The sequence below is a fragment of the Tachyglossus aculeatus genome, chromosome 12 (genome assembly GCF_015852505.1).
Source record: "Tachyglossus aculeatus isolate mTacAcu1 chromosome 12, mTacAcu1.pri, whole genome shotgun sequence".
Lineage (NCBI taxonomy): Eukaryota > Metazoa > Chordata > Mammalia > Monotremata > Tachyglossidae > Tachyglossus > Tachyglossus aculeatus.
Window position 1 is genome coordinate 10,041,917 of NC_052077.1, and position 19,209 is coordinate 10,061,125.

The 19,209-nt window shown below is 41.2% G+C and overlaps 1 protein-coding gene across 2 annotated transcripts in view; it reads right to left on the bottom strand.

Moving 5' to 3' along the window:
* NDST4 (N-deacetylase and N-sulfotransferase 4) overlaps positions 1 to 19,209 on the bottom strand; it is a 192,534-nt gene that overhangs the window by 146,832 nt on the left and 26,493 nt on the right. The window lies entirely within an intron of this gene.

Consider the following 19,209-nt stretch of genomic DNA (forward strand, 5'->3'; position numbering starts at 1 on the left):
AGATGTGCTTTCATGCTTTTCCCACTTCAGCTGCTGCTCCAGAGGATTTATTTGTTATCATATTTTTAAATTAAAAGAAAAAGAATGGGGTTTCTGGTGGGAGGGTCTTCTTCATACCCTACCAGGGATGTCATGGATACCACCCCTCCTGTAGAACCAAGCAGGGCAATGGCAGCAGCAGCTCACCACGTCCGGCTGAGAGATCCCTGGCTCTGGCAGTCCAGTCTGGCTCTCCATTGCCCCACCTTCCTCTTTCTTGGCACCAACCCTAGTAAAGTCGCTTAACCACTTTATGACTTAACAGAGCAGTAGTGTAACTTAGTGGATAGAGCATGGGCCTGCGAGTCAGAAGGACCTGGGTTTTAATCCTGGCTCTGCCATATATCTGCTGTGTGACCTTGGGTATGTTGCTTAACCTCTCTGTACCTGTTACCTCATCTGTAAAATGGGGATAAGAGTGTGAGCCCCATATGGGCCAGGAACTGTATCCAGTTTGATTAAATTGTATCTACCCCGGTAATTAGAACAGTGCTTGGCTTATAGTAAGTGCTTAACACACAGTATTATTATTATTATTATTAGAAAGAGCATGGGTTTGGGAGTCAGAGGACCTGGGTTCATTCATACATCATTTGAGCACTTACTCCGCAGAGAACTGTACTAAGTGATCAGGAGAGTACAATATAAAAATAAGCAGACACATTCCTTGCCCACAACAAATTTACAGTCTAGAGCAGGGGAGACAGATAGCAACAAAAATAAATTACAGATATGTACAGAAGTGTGGAGGGGCGGGGAGTGGGGAAGAACAAAGGGAGTAAGTCAGGGAGATGCAGAAGGAAATGGGAGAAGAGAGGAAAGAGGGTGCTGAGTCTGGGAAGGCCTCTTAGAGGAGATGTGCCTTCAATAAGGCTTTGAAGGAGGGGAGAGTAATTGTCTGTTGGATTTGAGGAAGATGAGTGCGCCAGGTCAGAGGCAGGATGTGGGCTAGGAGTCAGTAGCAAGATAGGAGAGATCGAGGGACAGTGAGAAGGTTAGCATTAGAGAAGCCAAGTGTGTGGGCTGGGTTGTAGAAGGATAGTAGCGAGGTGAGGTAGGAGTGAGCAAGGCGGTGGAGTGCTTTAAAGTCAATGGTGACGAGTTTTTGCTTGATGTGGAGGTAGATGGACAACCACCGGAGTTTTCTGAGAAGCGGGTGATACGTCCTGAACATTTTTGAAGAAAAATGATCTGGAAAGCAGAGTGAAGTATGGACTGGAGCAGGGAGAGACAGGAGGCTGGGAGGTCAGCAAGGAAGCACATGCAGTAATCCAGTCAGGGTAGGATTCATTCATTCACTCATTCAATTGTATTTATTGAGTGCTTACTGTGTGCAGAGCACTGTACTAAGCGCTTGGGAAGTACAAATCATCAACATATAGAGACAGTCCCTAAGGATGAGTGATTGTATTAACGTGGCAGTAACTTGGATGGAGAGGAAAGGGTGGATTTTAGCTATGTTGGGAAGGTGGGACTGACAGGATTTGGTGATGGATTGAATATGTGGGTTGAATGAGAGAGAGGAGTCAAGGATAATGCCAAGGTTATGAGCTTGTGAGACAGGAAGGATGGTGGTGCCTGGGAAACTCAGAGAGAGGACAACTTGGGTGGGAAGATAAGGAGCTCTGTTTTGGATGCAAAGTTTGAGGTAATGGGATGACAGCCAAGTAGAGATGTCTTGAAGGCAGGAGAAAATGTGAGACTGCAGAGAGGGAGAGAGATCAGGGTTGGAGATGTAGATTCTAATGTAGGTTCTAATCCCTGCTCCACCCCTTGGCTGCTGTGTGATCCTGGGCAAGTCACTTCACCTCTCTGTGCCTCAGTTACCTCATCTGTGAAATGGGAATTAAGACTGTGAATTCTATGTAGGACATTCATTCATTCGTATTTATTGAGCGCTTACTGTGTGCAGAGCACTGTACTAAGCGCTTGGGAAGTACAAGGTGGCAACATATAGAGTCGGTCCCTACCCAACAGCGGGCTCACAGTCCCTCTTTGCCTAACTCGTTGATCTTGTATCTACTACCCAGTACTTAGTACAGTGCCTGGCACATAGTAAGCACTTACTAAATGCCATTTTAAAAAAGTATGCAGACAAGAAGAGCAGGAGGTGTTACAAACTTATTTAAGGGATCAACTAAAAGAATCTCCTGATTAACAACTTTTAGGGCAAAATGTGCCAATCTGTCATGGAACATTTCGGGTGGCTAGAAATGAGAGGTGGTGTTATAAAACTGTGAATAAAGACACTCCACTGGGAATCTTCCTTTGCATCCCTTTCTCTCCTGCCTTTAAGACTGTGGGCTCTGCTGAGGGCTATTATGGGCAGGGAGTGTGTCTGCTAATTCTATTGTATTGGACTCTCCCAAAAACCTTAATACAGTGCTCTGCACATAGTAAGTGCTCAGTAAATACCACTGGATTGATGTTTAATTCCCACCTCCCAGTGCTTAATACAGTTCTCTGCGCAAACCTGTGTTCACAGTCCAAGTGCTTAGAACAGTGCTCTGTACACAGTAAGTGCTCAGTAAAAATAATTGAATGAATGTTTGATAAGTACACAGAAGAGGTTTCATTCATTCAATCGCATTTATTGAGTGCTTACTGTGTGCAGAGCACTGTATGTGACTCCTACCCTCAAACTGCTTACAATCAAATGGGAAAATACTGTGGCATGGTTTTGGACGGTGGTGAAGGCAAACTTTGGTGCACATTGGATACAGACGTAAAACAGGAATCAATAGTAAGTCATATTTACCAGTTGGCAGTACAGTGCAGATTCCAATTTTAAAAAGAGGATGATTTGTATAAGTCAGAGACTGCAAGAGGTGTGTGCCAGCAAAAGGCAAAAACGAAAACATCCCCAGACATTTATTGGAAACAACTGCAACAATTGTTGCATGGGGCAAACTTCATATGGATGTAATGTAAAGCAGATTGCTGGTCACATCAGTTTTAGCAGATACACTTGCTCCCACAGATAAATTCCCATTGTCAGGCAGCTTCATCTTTATGCCTTGATGTCCAGGGGTGTGTGGTGGATGTTAAGTGCTTACTTTGTGCTAAGTGTTGAGGTAGATAGAAGATAATCAGGTTGGACACTGTCCCGGTCCCACACGGGTCTCACAGCCTACATAGAAGGGAGTAGGATTTAATTCCCATCTTACAGATGAGGTAGCAAGCAAAGAGAAGTTAAGTGACTTGTCCAAGGTCACGCAAGGCAACTGGCAGAGCCAGGATTAGAAACTAGATCTTCTGCCCCCTAGGCCTGTGCTCTTTCCACTAGGTAAAGCTGCTTCATTCAGGTATGCGTTCTTCCATACAGTACCTTCCTACAAGAATGTTCTAAGGGATACAGATTTGTTATTGTTTCACCAGTGCTAGCACATATTAGTCTCATGTGGAACTTCACCATACTTTTGATTACCATCTCAGAGATTTCTTGCTTCTTTTCCCCTCTGTTATCTCTATCTAAATTGTCTCAGTCTTCTCCTGAATTTTCCTCATTGGTCTTTACAACTCTACTTGAGCCTCTGCATTCGAAATTGAATGCCGTCCAGAGGTGTTGAGGGATAAACTACCATATTTATTTGCATAATTGCTTGACTTTCTGCAAACCTGAAACAGGGAAGGACCTGTTACACAGGGAGTTAAGTCTAGCAATCGAAGAAAAGATTAGATGGAATAAAAAAGAATAAAAGGAGGAGAGAAGAGAGACGAAGGATGGGGGCACCAGAGATTGCATCTCTTACTTCTACTGCACTCACACAAGGGCTGTATATGATAGGCACTCAATTAACTATGGTCCCCTCTCCCCCCTTCTCCTCTTCCTACTCCAGAGTTCGCATATCTCTGTGAGATGCATCCTGACATGTTCTGATAACTACGTTTCCTACACCAATGAGCTCCACTATCGTTACAAAGAGAAAAAAAGAAAAAAAGTGTTATTTCCTCTTCAAAAGCCTGAGGGTAGGGAGTGGGGGAAAATAGTAGAAATCACACTGTGGATGCAATTATGCATACGAATATGGTATGTTTAGCATAAAACATATCTCCTCAATCAGTGGTATTTATTAAGCACTTACTATGCACAGAGCACTGTAGTAACTGCTTGGGAGAGCACAATGACAGAAATAGTGGACATGTTCCCAGCCCATAATGGGCTTACATTGGAAAGAGAGCTATGGGAACCTGTTCTATAGACAGTGTGTTCTTCCATGACACATATTTTCACTGTTTTGTCAAAAACACATTTAAGGAATTAAAAAACTTTCACCTGACAAAATAGTTGTGGTGTGTGTCAAGCACTGTTCTAAGCACTCGGGGAGGTAGAAGATAATCAGGTGAGAAACAGTCTCTGTTCCATACAGACTTAATAATAATAATAATAACTGTGGTATTTGTTAAGTGCTTACTATTTACCAGGCACTGTACTAAGCATTGGAGAGGAACACAAGCAAATCGGGTTCGACACAGTCCCCGTCCCACATTAGGCTCACAGTCTTAATCCCCATTTTACAGATGAGGTACTGAGGCCCAGAAAAGTGGAGTGATTTGCCCAAGGTCACACAGCAGACAAGTGACAGAGTCAGGATTAGACCCCATGAACTTCCAACTCCCAGGCCTGTGCTCTATCGGCTATGCCATACTGCTCACAGTGTAAGTAGGAAGATCAGGTATTGTTGGGTAGGGACCATCTCTATATGTTGCCAACTTGTACTTCCCAAATGCTTAGTACAGTGCTCTGCACACAGTAAGCGCTCAATAAATACAATTGAATGAATGAATGAGGTACCATTGTTACTCACTCTGAAGTGACCACCCTAAAATATCACAGCCTCTAAAGAGAGACTGAGCTCCCTAGCTTTGCTCAACTGTGTATTCAGAGTTTCCAGAAAGATATTCTACCTCATGAGAAGCGCCATTCTCTTCTCCAATAAAAAAGGGAAGAATTACAGACTCTAATACTCTAATCACACCTGATTATTGCTCACATGAATCTCGAAAGGTACAGTACTGCTAGGAAGACACATGAACTGCTTGGAATAGTCATAAAGTATTCACCTTCTTCAGGCACTTGCCCTGCCTCCCCGCTCTAAAGAGCAATTTTTTGCTATGTCTCCAAGACTGCATGAGGGAGCGCTGCATGACTTATGACTAATACTAACTTGGAAATTCATAACGCCACAAAATGAAAAGTAGTTAACATTACACTCAGCTTGTTTTGTTATCTAGTTATAATACCAAACATCTTTTTTTCTCACATAATGTCACTGGTAGCCAGAAGTCAAGTGAGATTAATCAAGACTCATGAACCAGGCTAACCTTTGGGTCTGTTCTTCTCAGGTCTTAGACAAATTCAAGAAAGCTTAGGGATTGGTCACGAACACTAGGCTTAGCCAACCGTACAAATCGAAGAACTAAAAATCACACTCTTTTTGGGGTGAAATCAGCTTTGTGAACATATGTATATGTTCACAAAGCTGATTTCACCCCAAAAGGAGTATGATTTATATACATATGAGAGAGACAGAGTGAGTGAGAAAAGCAACATGGCATATTTGATGGCTACAGCGTGGTCCTGGGAGTCAGAAGATCATGATGTTCTAATCTTGGCTCCACCACTTTGCTGTGTGACGTTGGGAAAGTTATTTAATTTTTCTGTGCCTCAGTTACCTCATCTATAAAATGGGATCAGGACTGTGAGCCCGATGTGGGACAGGGACTTTGTCCAACCTGATTATCTTGTATCTATCCTAGCACTTAGTACACTGCCTGGCACACGGTAAGCACTTAAATGTCATAATTATTATATAAATATATATATATTTAGTAAATGAATTAATTCCAGTCTAGACATATCTCATCTGATAGAGTTTGTGCCAGCGATTTTGTTTCCCAATATCTGACATTCCTGAAGCCACATTTATTTCAGATCCAATCTGAGTTTGTTCAGGCATTGTGCCTAGGTTAGTTTGCTTGCCAAACATTACTCATTCTGAAACTAGAATTCAATTTGCCAAGGGCTTGAAATTTCAATCGTACTCATTGAGTGCTTACTGTAGGCAGAGCACTATACTAAGCACTTGGGAGAGTATAATATAACAAAATAACAGAGTTAGTAGACACGGTCCATGCCCACAATGAGACTACAGTCTACTGGAGGAGCCAGACATTAATATAAATTTCAGATATGTACATAAGTGCTGTGAAGCTGAGGGTGGGGTGAATAGAGGGAGCAAATCCAAGTGTAAGGGTGACCCAAAATGGAGTGGGAGAAGAGGAAATGAGGGTTTAGTCAGGCAAGATCTCTTGGAGGAGCTGTGCCTTCAATAAGGCTTTGAAATTTGTACCAAAATAAGATGATTTCAGGCTTAAGAAATGACATTATTAATCGCAAACCCTGCTGTTGGTCCAGCATAAAGAGCACTGCTCTTTGAATCCAAAGAATTGGGTTATTTTTATTATTGTGATTTTTCTAAAGTGTTTATTACATGTCAAGTACTGTTCTAAATGCTAGGGGAGAAATAAATTAATTAGTCCCTGTCCCACATGGGGCTTATAGTCTCAGTAGGAGGGAGAACAAGCAGTGAATCCCCATTTTACGGATGAGGAAACTGAGAAACAGATATGTTAAGTGACTTGCCCAACATCACACAGCAGGCAACTGGCAGAGTCAGGATTGGAACCCAGGTCCTCTGACTCATAGGCCTGTACTCTCTCCACCAGGCCACATTGCATGGCTTAGTGGAAAGAGCATGGGCTTTGGAGTCAGAGGTCATGGGTTCAAATCCCAACTCTGAGAACTGTCGACAGCTGTGTGACTTTGGGCAAGTCACTTAACTTCTCTGTGCCTCAGTTCCCTCATCTGTAAAATGGGGATAAAGACTGTGAGCCCCCCGTGGGACAACTTGATCACCTTGTAACCTCCCCAGCGTTTAGAACAGTGCCTTGCACATAGTAAGCGCTTAATAAATGCCATCATCATTATTATTATTTTGGTTATGCCTGAAACTGGCTAGCATAGGTGAGAACTGGTTGTGGGAAAGCACAATAAAATAGACTGTAAACTTGATAGTAGGGATTATGTCTATCAGGATGAAGCAGACATTAAAATAAATTACACATAAGGAACACAACCGAGTATAAGTATGCATATATGTACATATAAGTGTCATGGGGGTGGGGTAAATACCTAAGTTCTTAGGGAGTGGGATTAAATGCATACATAAGTGATGCATTAGAGGGGAAAATAGGGTGGGGAGATGAGAGATTAGTTAGGAAAGGCTACCTGGAGGGGATGTGATTTTCATAAATCTTGAAGATGGAGAGAGTGATGTTATGAAGGAGGAGGGAGTTCCAGTTAGAAGGCAATGGAGCGAGTAAGGGGGTCGACAGTGGGAAGGGTGAGAGCGAGGCACAGTAAGGAGGTCGGCATTAGAGGAGCGATATGTATAAAGTGGGATGCACTGGTTCACAATTCACTGCATTCTTACCCACTAGTTGCAATGTTTCCCAGCAAGAACATTATGGGCAGGGAGAAGAGCAAGAGAGCGATTCAACACAAGCCACTAGCACTATCAATTCCTCTGAGCAGATTCCTGAAGTCTTAGGATTGAGGCCAAGCCATCCCTCCTATGTAATGGGACAGAACAGTGGCAGTTTGGGAGGTAGACATAGAAGACAGACCAGCTTGGCATGCATCAATCGGGAATGGGGTAACTATCATAGCATAAAGATTTTGGGAAAAAAAAATGTGATCCCGGGGGGAAGGCAAGAAAAAAAAAGTAGTACCAGGACCTGTGGGTAACAGATATGTTCTTGACACGTAGCAAGCACTTAAATATCATCTTCATCAGATATGACAGTGCAGCAAGTGACAAAGTTCACATGCTCAAGGTGGGAAAGTGCACTGGCTGAAACACATTGACTTTATCAACTCTACCCATCATAGGTAAAAATCTCACACCCCCATTCTTTAAAACCCGAAGGACATCCATATATGCATATAGATTTGCTACTTTGTTTCTCTGACTTGAAGTCAGTATTTGAGTATTACACTCAGTCCTGAATTTAAGAAAAGGTGCCAGAAGCGAAGACTTCAAGATTTCCAAGATTACGCTGTGATTCAAGAGTGCCAGTGGGAAAGAAATGAGTTCTAAAGTGACAGGTCATCAAATTAAAACATTAGATCATCCTCCTCAGCTTTTTCCTTCCAGTAAGTTTTCTGCAATTTCAGTATAGGGAACTATAATGGAGCAAAATCTTTATAGCTAGAATTTTCAGGGCCCCCTCCTGCCAATAAGTAGTAAAAGCCGATTTATTCTGCTTCATTTCTCACATTTACTCAGTATCAATTTGAACCAGTTGATAATTTAGTGAAGCGCTACGATGAATTTGGAATTAACTTTGTAATTACATCTTTTTTTTTTTTTTTAAAAAAAGGACACATCAGGATACCTTGAGTGGATGAACAAGATGGAAGAATACCAAGGCCATCTGAGATAAAATGATACCGGTATTTTACTCCTGAATTACCAGATGATGATCCATAAGGAAGTACGGGGATTTAATGAGCCCTGGAACACAGTGGAAAAATTTCTTGTCTGTCAGTATATGTGGAATAGTAAATAAAGGGAAATTTCTAACCAGGTAGACACAATGTATTTGCTGAAAGTAAGGGTAAACGAAAGACAAAGAACCAGAGCAGGGAGGAACTTTAAGAGGTTCTCAGGTGATAGGTCCCTTAGTGGTCTGCTCTTGGCAGGAAAAAAAAAAATCCCTGTTGTGGTCAGCAGTCACTAAAGTCACCCTTTCTTTACTGGTTTGGCTCTCCTCCCCTCAAAGCATCTTACACTTTTCAAGATTAAAAAAAAAGGTCTTCCTTTGGCTCTCTTGGCTCTGTCTCTCCCTTGATGTGCCTTACTCCCACAGCCTCCCTCACTTCAAACCTACCTCTTATTTATAAACAGGTCCTTTAGTCTACCAAACCTAATCAATAGTATTTACTAAGCACTGTACTAAGCACTTGGCTAACTTCAAAACAATAGAATTGGTTGACACAATCCCTGCCCACACGGAGCTTACAGTTTCTCCTTGCCTAGTTCCTGTTATACTGGTTCTATGGTCACTGTTTACCTATCACCAATGGCTCCTTATGGCTCATCATAGTTTCCTTCTATCATAGGTGCTTTTCGGTATTCATAAATGTTTTCATAATTTGTTCTAACAACTTCCCAACATCAATGCTGAGTCAATTATTTATTGAACACCTACTGCATTTAGGACATTACTAAGGACTTGAGGGAGTACAATAAACTTAGATATGATCCCTGCCTTTGACGGGCTTATTGTCTAGTAAATTTGAAATCACAGGACTGTCCTTTTCCTAGTTTTTAAACAAACAGCACTGCCTTTCTAAATTCAGGGATTTAGCTCCTCTTCTAATGGGGTTTTTCAGAATACAGATTGCTGCAGCAGAGATACCTTCAAGATGCACTGTTACACCCAGAGGCGACCTCTAAGTCTCTTCCTCTTCTTCCAGCGATCTACTTTTGTCATTCATCCATTCTCTTCACCAGCTCCTATCTTCCCTCTGATGTGGGGGTCCAGCACACCCCATGGTTCCTTTCCATCCATGCTACTTATTGAGCACAACACTGTGCTAAATACTTAGGAGAGTATGATGCAACAGAAATAGCAGACATGTCCCCTGACCATAACAACCTGCTCTCAGAGATTGGAAGTTCTCATTGACCAAACATCTCCCTGAAGGACAGCCCCTCATTCCTCTGATGATTGGTCAGTCAATCGTATTTATTGATTTCTGTGTGTACTGTATTAGTTGCTTGGGAAGGTATAATACAAAAGAGTTGCTAGACAAATTTCCTTGCCACAATGAGTCTCACACTTCCAGGTTGAGATACATATAGTATTTTGTGAGTATTGGGTAAGTGCTGCATACATTCTAGACTTTATTTCTAATGCAGATGCAGCTACTCCAGCCCTAAGAAGTCAAACCCATATTACTTTCACTGGGCACTTAATGTCAAGCCACAGAAAAAAAGAGTAAGACTGTGAACTCCTTGAGGGACGGGATTATGTATACCGACTCTATTGTATTGCAGAACCTAGAGGTATTGGACATTGTAAGAGAGGCATCAAATAAAGTTGCAAAGAGGGAAATGATGAATTAGCACATAATTGCAGGAAAGAAAATGCAGTATGTAATGATGAATTATTCAATGATGATTGCATAGATTCATAAAAACCTACAGGTGAATCTTAACGTGTTTTATTTTCTACGTGATTTGAGTCACAAAAATTAGTCATTTCCAATTTATTTAAAGTGCCCATACCATTTAGGAGATTGCAATCTATTCACTATAACTTGCAATTCTGAACTGATCCCTTCCTTTCTTTATCCATGGAAATAAGACCAGTATCTGAAGAGACTTTTGAACTACTTGAATACTCTATTTTACTTGTACATATTTACTATTCTATTTATTTTCTTAATGATATGCATTTAGTTATAACTCTATTTGTTCTGATGATTTTGACACCTGCCTACACATTTTGTTTTGTTGTCTCCTCCTTCTAGACTGTGAGCCCGTTGTTAGGTAGGGACCGTCTCTATATGTTGCTGACTTGTACTTCCCAAGCACTTAGTACAGTGCTCTGCAGACAGTAAGCACTCAATAAATACGATTGAATGACAATGATTGAATAAATTGTTATTGTCTTAAGTGATTATTTTTCTACTTGCACTTGGATGGCAAAGGTACTTTTAAAGTAACTTAAGTAATAACGTTATTAATGGAAGTGCACTACATATGGCAGACTTTGTGATGTGTTTATTGCTGCATCTAGGGGCTTCCAGGCAATAATTTATAGGACTGCCGCTTAAATTTGGATGAGCCTGATTTTGAGAGATGAGTGAGGACCTCAGATTAAACTATTTTTCCAATTCAGGAACTACTGTATTTCCTGATCTACCAACTCCGTTGTATTATAGTTTCCCAAGCATTTAGTATAGTGCTCTGCACACATGAAGCAGCAGAGAAGCAGCATGGCTCAGTGAAAGGAGCCCAGGTTTTGAAGTCAGAGGTCATCATTGGTTCTAATCCTGGCTCCACCACTTGTCAGCTGTGTGACCTTGGGCAAGTCACTTAACTTTTCTGTGCCTCAGTTACCCCATCTGGAAAATGGGGATTAAGACTGTGAGCCCCCTGTGGGACAACTTGATTACCTTGTATCTCCCCCAGTGCTTAGAACAATGATTGGCACATAGTAAGTGCTGAACAAATACCAAAATTATTATTATTATGAAGCACCCAATAAATACCACTGATTTTTTAAAGTGACATTTAAGTGCTTACTATGTGCCAGGCACTGTATTAAGCACTAGGGTAGATAGCTAGCCAGTTTGGACACATTCCACATCCTACACGGGGCTCACCATCATAACCTCCATTCTACAGTTGAGGCACAGGGAAGTGAAGTGACTTGCCCAAGCTCACACAGCAGGCAAGTGGGAGAGCTGAACCCAGGTCCTTCTGACCCTCAGGCCCGTGTGTTATCCACTGGAACATACTGCTGATTGATAGCTTATTGAATTTAGGTTGAGTTTTTAAAAATACTAGGTCATTTCACTCTTTTCTCCCTTTTTTAAAAAAGATGCTATTTGTGAAGTGGTTACTATATGTGCCATGCACTGTTCTAAGAGCTGGGGTAGATACAAGCTAACCAATTTGGACGCAGTCCTTGTCCCACATGGAGCTCACAGTCTTAATCCCCATTTTACAGATAAGGGAACTGAGCCAAAGAGAAGTAAGTGACTTTCCCAAGATCACAAAGACAACATGTGGTGGAGCTGGAACTGGAACCCAGGTCTCTCTGATTCCCCAGCCCGTGTTCTATCCACCAGGCCACACTACTTTCCTAAACAGTTACACACGGGGAATGCAGGCAGTTATCCCACTACCTGTCCCATGCTATGCAAGCTCTGCCCCGACTGTGAACTTCTTCGGCAAAGCATCTGAGGTGAGAATGCATTCCTCACAATTAACAATCAGTGCAATCAGATTCAATATTTTCAGGCCACTTTCGACTCCAACACTCTCCTGTCTTTACAGTAGTAATGGTGCCAAGTGAAACCACTCTTTAAGAGCTCAGAGGCTTTTTAATGGACAGAAATAAGGAAAGAGCCAGTGCTACTTTACAGGATTCTATAAAGCTGCAGGTAGCAAAAGAATCATTCCATTTTTTTTTTCTTTTTAAGGTGGGGTGTTAAAATTGATTGATGGTAGGTTTAAAAGGACTACAAAGTTCCCAAGGTGGAGGGTGGGGGGGAACCCAGAATTGGTTGAGGCCATAAATGAGACCATATTTAAATCCCATCTGCTCATTGAAAGGGTTTGGCTAAAAGTTAGAAACCAGAATCCTAATTTTCTCCCCTGCAATGGAACATAGAGATTTGGTTTCTCATTTTTTTTTAAAAAAAAAACAAAACGAAAACTTCCACCAACGCTGTCAAACTCATTAAGGGGAACTGGACTTAAACACTGAAAGCAACAGTTGGGGGGAGAAAAAAATGGGTGAGCACATTTCAAAGTAACTCAGACTTGAAGACAATTGATTGGAAAACAGATATTCATAAACCTTTGGGAAAGGGGAGGTTGGTTCTGATTTGGAATAACCAGAACTTTCTTCCCCCTCCCCACTAGTTTAAAAATACAAACAACAACAGCAAAAAAAGAGAACAACCCATGGCTAATGATTCCCAAATGGAAAGATTTAAATACTTTTCTAAAGACAGTTATTGGTTCCTTGACTTAATTTGAAATCCAAACACAAAACACAAGCTGTCTACCACTGAGGATAAGTAGTCATGGGATATAAGCACCCCTTCTAGACTGTGAGCTCAATGTGGGCAGGAATGTCTGTTTTTATATTGTACTCTCCCAAGTGCTTAGTACAATGCTTTGCATGCAGTAAGCACTCAATAAATACAATTGAATGAATGAATAAAGCAATCCTTGATATATTGATTCATTCAATCGTATTTATTGAGCGCTTAAAGCACTTTATTAAGCGCTGTATACCCGAGTCACAGTCAATAATTTCTTTAAAATCAGGGGTAATATCTTTTCACGGGAAATATTCCACATACCCCAACTTGTTTTTCTTATATCTTACCTAGCGACTGTCACATCCCTGAAGCATTTAAATGAGAAGTATCATTTTCAAGAAATAAAATACGACAATCAATCTAATCAATGAGTAAGTTGCAGAAGGGAGGTATGATGTACATCCTGTCTCACAGGGTAACTTTTTGGAAATGATTGCTCTATATGATGAAATACATGATGAAATAAGGTTCAGGAAGCAACAATAATCTACAAAGGACAAGCAGAAGCAGGTAAGAGTTATGATTTTTCTAGCTCCACTTAGTACCACTTAAGGGTACAACCTGAAGACATTTTCAGATGCACAGGGAATTACAGAATGTTTTCATCAAGACTTTGTCCTACATCATGAAGGTTCATTGTGTATGTGCTTGTTTCTGTGCCTGGATGTTGCACTGAAAACAATCAACTAAAATGAAAAGTAGCTTGAGGGAAAGTCAGGATTTGCACTATACCTTTACCTGTTGATGTCAATATCCTTTTCCAAATATTAATTGAAGAGTAATTAATCTTCACAAGCTCCCTCACTGGCAGAGAACCCTAGATAAGACGCCTTATTAAATAGCGATGACAGAATGCACTTTGTGAAGTTTAAAAGTCTTTCAAATGCTATTGGCTCAGAGTTATCATCAAATCCTCATGACTCAGTATCCATACTTTTATGTGAAATGCAACTTCTTGTTTAAGAAAAATCAATTTAACAGATTTTTGGAAAAAGCTACAGGGCTTCTTGGACATCAAATGGCTTTTACAAAACATCATTAAAAGGAGTTATGGGGAAATAAATCAAAACATACAGATCACATTTCACTGCAAAAACAGTGAGTCTTGAGGAAAAAAAAATGCTTGATGTGACAATTTTGGGCTTTTTCAAAATCCAAACTTTGAAAAGCTAGCTGAGCCAAGAATTCTACCCAAAATCTTTCTTCTTTTTCAGAAGTCCATAGGCATTCCTTTTGCCCTAGAATCATGACTTGACTTTCTCTAAATTGTCATCATATATTGTGTAATTGAGCCACTTAAAATTTGCTTTAGTTTTTTATTTAAAAATTTTAAATTATGAACCTCTTGGAAGTTGAAATAAATAAATATAGAGTTCCAAGAGTTTTGAATGGTGCACTTTGCCAGACTAGACCTTGACTTGTTTTTGAGTTCTCACACGTTAACATTAATCATGTGTAATTCTCCCGAGTGCCTTAATATTTTCTATGTCTCTGCTCATTACAGTCCCAAAATAAACAATGTATCCAAATAGCTCTAAACAGCACCAATATCATAAAACTTATTTTCACTGTACCTCCCCAGATATTTTGTATAGTGCTCTGTTCACAGTAAGTACTCAGCAAATACCATGACTGACCAGAACATCTGACTTGCAGTAACAGTTTTTAAGTTGAATGTAAAAATAGTAAATACTAGTCCTGAGACTACCCTCTGTGAATTATCACCCAACACGCTCTGAGCCAAACTCCACCTAGAACTCCATATGGTATGAGAAATAAAGCAATAAATTAATAGTTGCTCCTTACAGGCACACCATAATTCCTAAGAGTTTGGAATTTGGTTTAAGGAAGTGGGCAAGGATAATGAAATGAATATAACTTTACTTGAAAGTCAAGATGAAAGATGAAAAAAATGTAAGGCCACATCTACTTAGAATGGAGCTACAAAGAGGTTCTCATCTCAAAAGGGAGCAACCGTGTGCTAGAAGTTCAGATTGAGAGCATATCGGGCTCTCCCCAATCTATTGGAACAGGAGGCTGACTCCAAGGACAGCGTCAAGTCTCATTTATCTGGTCTCACTGAACCTGTAGTTGGTGGGATGAGTATTTACTGCTTGGCTCTAGATCTAACTGGGAACTGAAACACTCATCCTTTTAAGAAAAAAATGTATACCTAGATGTGAAAGACCACTGGGCATTTGTTAGAGGTTAGAAGTCATCTGCTAGCATCGCTTATTTATCTTGGCAATTCGCTAAATTGGTCTGCTGTAATGGAATCTTGAGTTCACATCTCCCTTTCGCTTAGCATGGCCAATGAAGTCATTTGAGAGGTCACCTGCTCAAGCAAAGGCCAAACTAAATTAATAATATCATATGAACTATGACAGGATCGCTCTCCAAAATGGCACGCTAGCCTATTTAAGGTTTAGGATTACAGGACTCATAGATGTGACTGCGAATCACTATTGCTTTTAGAAGGGAAAAATGGGAGGGGCAGATGAGCAGTTAAAAGATCTTTATTGTCTTTCAAACATCATGAGACATTTTAAAATTCCATTACCATATTCGGGTAAGGTGGTTATCCTACATGCCTGGTCACATATTTGAAACTAAATAAATAAGAAAAATAATTGGATATGTTAAACACTTAACTATGTGCCAAATGGTGTACTAAACACTGGGGTAGACAAAAGTTCATTAGGTTAGAAACGTAGAACTAGTACGTTATTGGGTTCATAATCTAAATGATGAAAACTCCTGAATGCACTACCATGGTTTACCCCATTTGGGAAGGCAAAAATCCAAGAGTTATACCTGATGGTCTTGACATTTATCTCAGATCATAACTGGCATCTAAACACAGGGAAGCCTTCAATTTTGGGACAGATACAGACTTTTCTCCCAGACGGGTTGGAGTAGGAGCAAGATCTTAAAATCAATCAGTGTTTCTTCGAGTGCTTACTGTTTGCAGAGCACTGCACAAAGGACTTGGGAGAGTACACTACAACAGAGTTGGTAAACACGTTTCCAGCCCACAGAGCTTACAGTCTAGAGAGGATGTAAATGTAATGTAAATAATTCAATATACAGTTTTTAGATATGTACATAATGCTTGTAATAAAACAAAAATGAAGAAGCATTATATGCATGATGATTCAAGTCAATGGTCTCCCATCAGGGCACTATTAGTCAGTCTCTCAGGCCCCAGGATTAGAACAGAGCCTCACAAAGGATTGAATGAGCAATAAGGAAGTAATGCTCAGTTGGTTTATCCTTTAGGATTCCTAAACTATGGGTCATTCCTCCCGGTTATGAGTGGTGACACATAGTGGCTAACAAAGATTTGCGTTGATTTGCAGAGAAGCAGTGTGGCCTAATGGAAAGAGCAGGGAGCTGGGAGTCAGAGGGTCTGGGTTCTAATCCCAGACTCACCACTTGTCTGTTGCGTGACCTTGAGCAAGTCACTTAACTTCTCTGTGCCTCAGTTCCCTCATCTGCAAAATGGAAATTAAATAAATACCTGTTCTCCCTCCTTCTTTGAATATGAGCCCCCATTTGGAGCCTGATTATCTATTATCTAACCCAGTGTCCAGTTCAGTGCTTGGCACGTATTAAGTGCTTAAAAAGTACTGCACTCTTTTTGTCAGTCGAAACCAACTGGATACGTTAGGCTACAAGTACCCACTTGGTTGCATTCCTTCTATTTTCTCTTTCCCACTGAAGTGACTGTTCCAACTCAACTAGGAACCCAGAGACTACGGGCACTTAACTACATTCTTCCCCTCTCAATAATTATCCCAAACTGTACATTAACCAACGTGAGTTCTAATTTCAGTGTTATATCTATTACCACCTAGCCTGTTCTGAATGGAGGCTTAAATATCTGTTGTATAAGTAAAGCCAAATTCGCAAAGCACACACTTGAAACATATCCTATGGAGAAAGGTCTTATCTGAAAGTTGACTTTCATAAATTTGCTTTTTCATAAATGGGGCTGGGGACAGGGAGGAATGAAAAGCTAGAATCCATTTATCGCCCCCATGAATAGATTTAAAAAAGACTATCTGCTACATATAGTATTCTCATCAGGAAATTAAAAAAACCCAGCCCACTATGGAATAAAAGTCACTGGATGGAACATGTTGAGAAGAACATGATTTCTAGCCAGAATAATTAATGGGAGAAGATTTAGACTGTTTCTCCTGACACTTACTCCCAGCAAATCATCTCACATTTCAGAGTAAATTAAGATGGATCCCACTTTACACAGCTCACATGTTCAAGTGGTAGAACTTTGACTCCCAAAATAGCCAATATATTCCATGGCACGCTGGGTTACCAAAAAATGCAGCACGTCTGTCACAGGTCAAGAAAAAACAAACAAATGAGAGTTTGAAGGTTAAATTTCAGGAACCTACACTGCAATCATCTGTAAAACTGTACATAAACACCTGTGGGGAGACAACAGTGTCTTCCAACTTTGTGTACTCTCTCAAGTGCTTAGTACAGTGTTTTGCACATTGCCAGCACTCAATAAATACAATTGATTGATACTTATTGAGTGCAGGAAACTATACCAAGTGCTCTGGAAGTACAGAGAGTAAAGTGAAAAGTTCTCTTGTTCAGGTGTCTTGATCTAATGCAAGGACCTTCATGTTTGTCCCCAGTCCCCCTCCATGCATAAATTAATGGAGCATCATGGCATGATGGATAGTATATGGGCCTGGGAGTCCAAAGGCCCTGAGTTCTAATCCTGCCTCAGTCACTTGTCTGCTCTGTGATCTTGAACAAGTCACTCCACTTCTCTCTGCCTCAGTTAGCTCGTAAAATGGGAATTAGGGCTGAGAGTGCCATGAGGGACAGGGACTCTATCCAACCTGATTAGTTTGTACGTACCTCAATGCTTAGAACAGTGCCTGGCATATAGTAAGTGCTTAACAAATGCCATTAAAAAAATAAATGTAGAAGGAGGGGATACCAGCTCTGTCACTAAGGGATGCATAGCTGAGATGCTCATTGAGCTCTCTGGTTCAACCTTAGTGCTCAGGCACAGAGTGAGCAGGCAAGTGCCCATGGAGGGACAACAGTTGAATCCTGGCACGCAACTCTGTGAGCATGTAATCTTCCTCATACTATAAGATTTCTTCAAGCCTACCTAGGTTCAACCTGTCCAGTTCTCAAAGCTGTAAAGTGCTGCTCATATCTGAGCTGTCAGCAGCATCACTACCCCCAGGTTGGTTTCCTGTGACTGAAGGGACACATGGAGCAATTAGGGGGGGTTCAGAGGGAAGCAATGAAAATGATTAAAGGGCTAGAAAGTTCTGAAAGGCTAAAGAAACTTGGATTATCTAGATTAGAGGTGAGACATCAGGGCTGACAGTGAGTTATTCATAATTTTCAGGACTATTAATACTGGATGAAAGTAAGTAAGGGGTTTTGTTTGATGTGGATGAACTATAGCAAGGATGGTTTAGATTAAATTCTAGGAAGAATTTTCTCTCTGGGGTTAAAAATGAATATGACTCGAACTGCAATAGTGTGGTAGGAATAGGGGTCAGGATCAAGGCTTTTCTAAAGATGTCTTTGCTCCAAAGAGATGACATGTTGTGTGAGTCAGGGAAGGCGGAGGAGGAGGGGGCAGAAGGGCAGAATGAGGTATTTTCAACTATAGGGGTGGCAAGATCCCAGTTCCCTCTGCAGCCTGGTATGGGCAAGCAGAATCCCACTGGATCCCAGGCTGGGCCAAAAGTCATATACTTCTAATCAAAGGCAGGCTGGAGTTGTTCTCCATGGCCTAGCCAAAGTCTTGCTGGCTCACTAAAGGAGCAGGCATCAGTGCTGGTGAGTGACTGGCCTCCTGGCACCCTGAAATCCTGGCCCTTGTAGTGGGCAGGGCTGGTATTCTGTCAGAACCAAGCCTGCTCTTCAGCACACATGGTAGTGGATTTCAGTCAGACCCTAGGACCACCGGGGGGCGGGGGGGGGGGGGGGGGGGGGGGGAGAGAGAGAGAGAGAGAGAGAGAGAGAGAGAGAGAGAGAGTGTGTGTGTGTGTGTGTGTGTGTGTGTGTGTGTGAGAGAGAGTTGGGGGGGGTGAGGGGGAATGGAGGGTGTCCACTTTGAAAGAATTCCAGCTAGAATGACCTCAGTGGCACCACTTTTTACCAGTTCCCTGCTCCACAGCAGCTCACCTTCCCTCCAACCTCCATTTCTCATTAAGCACCTTGTAAGGTGTTTTCCAAATAAAGAGGAGAACAAA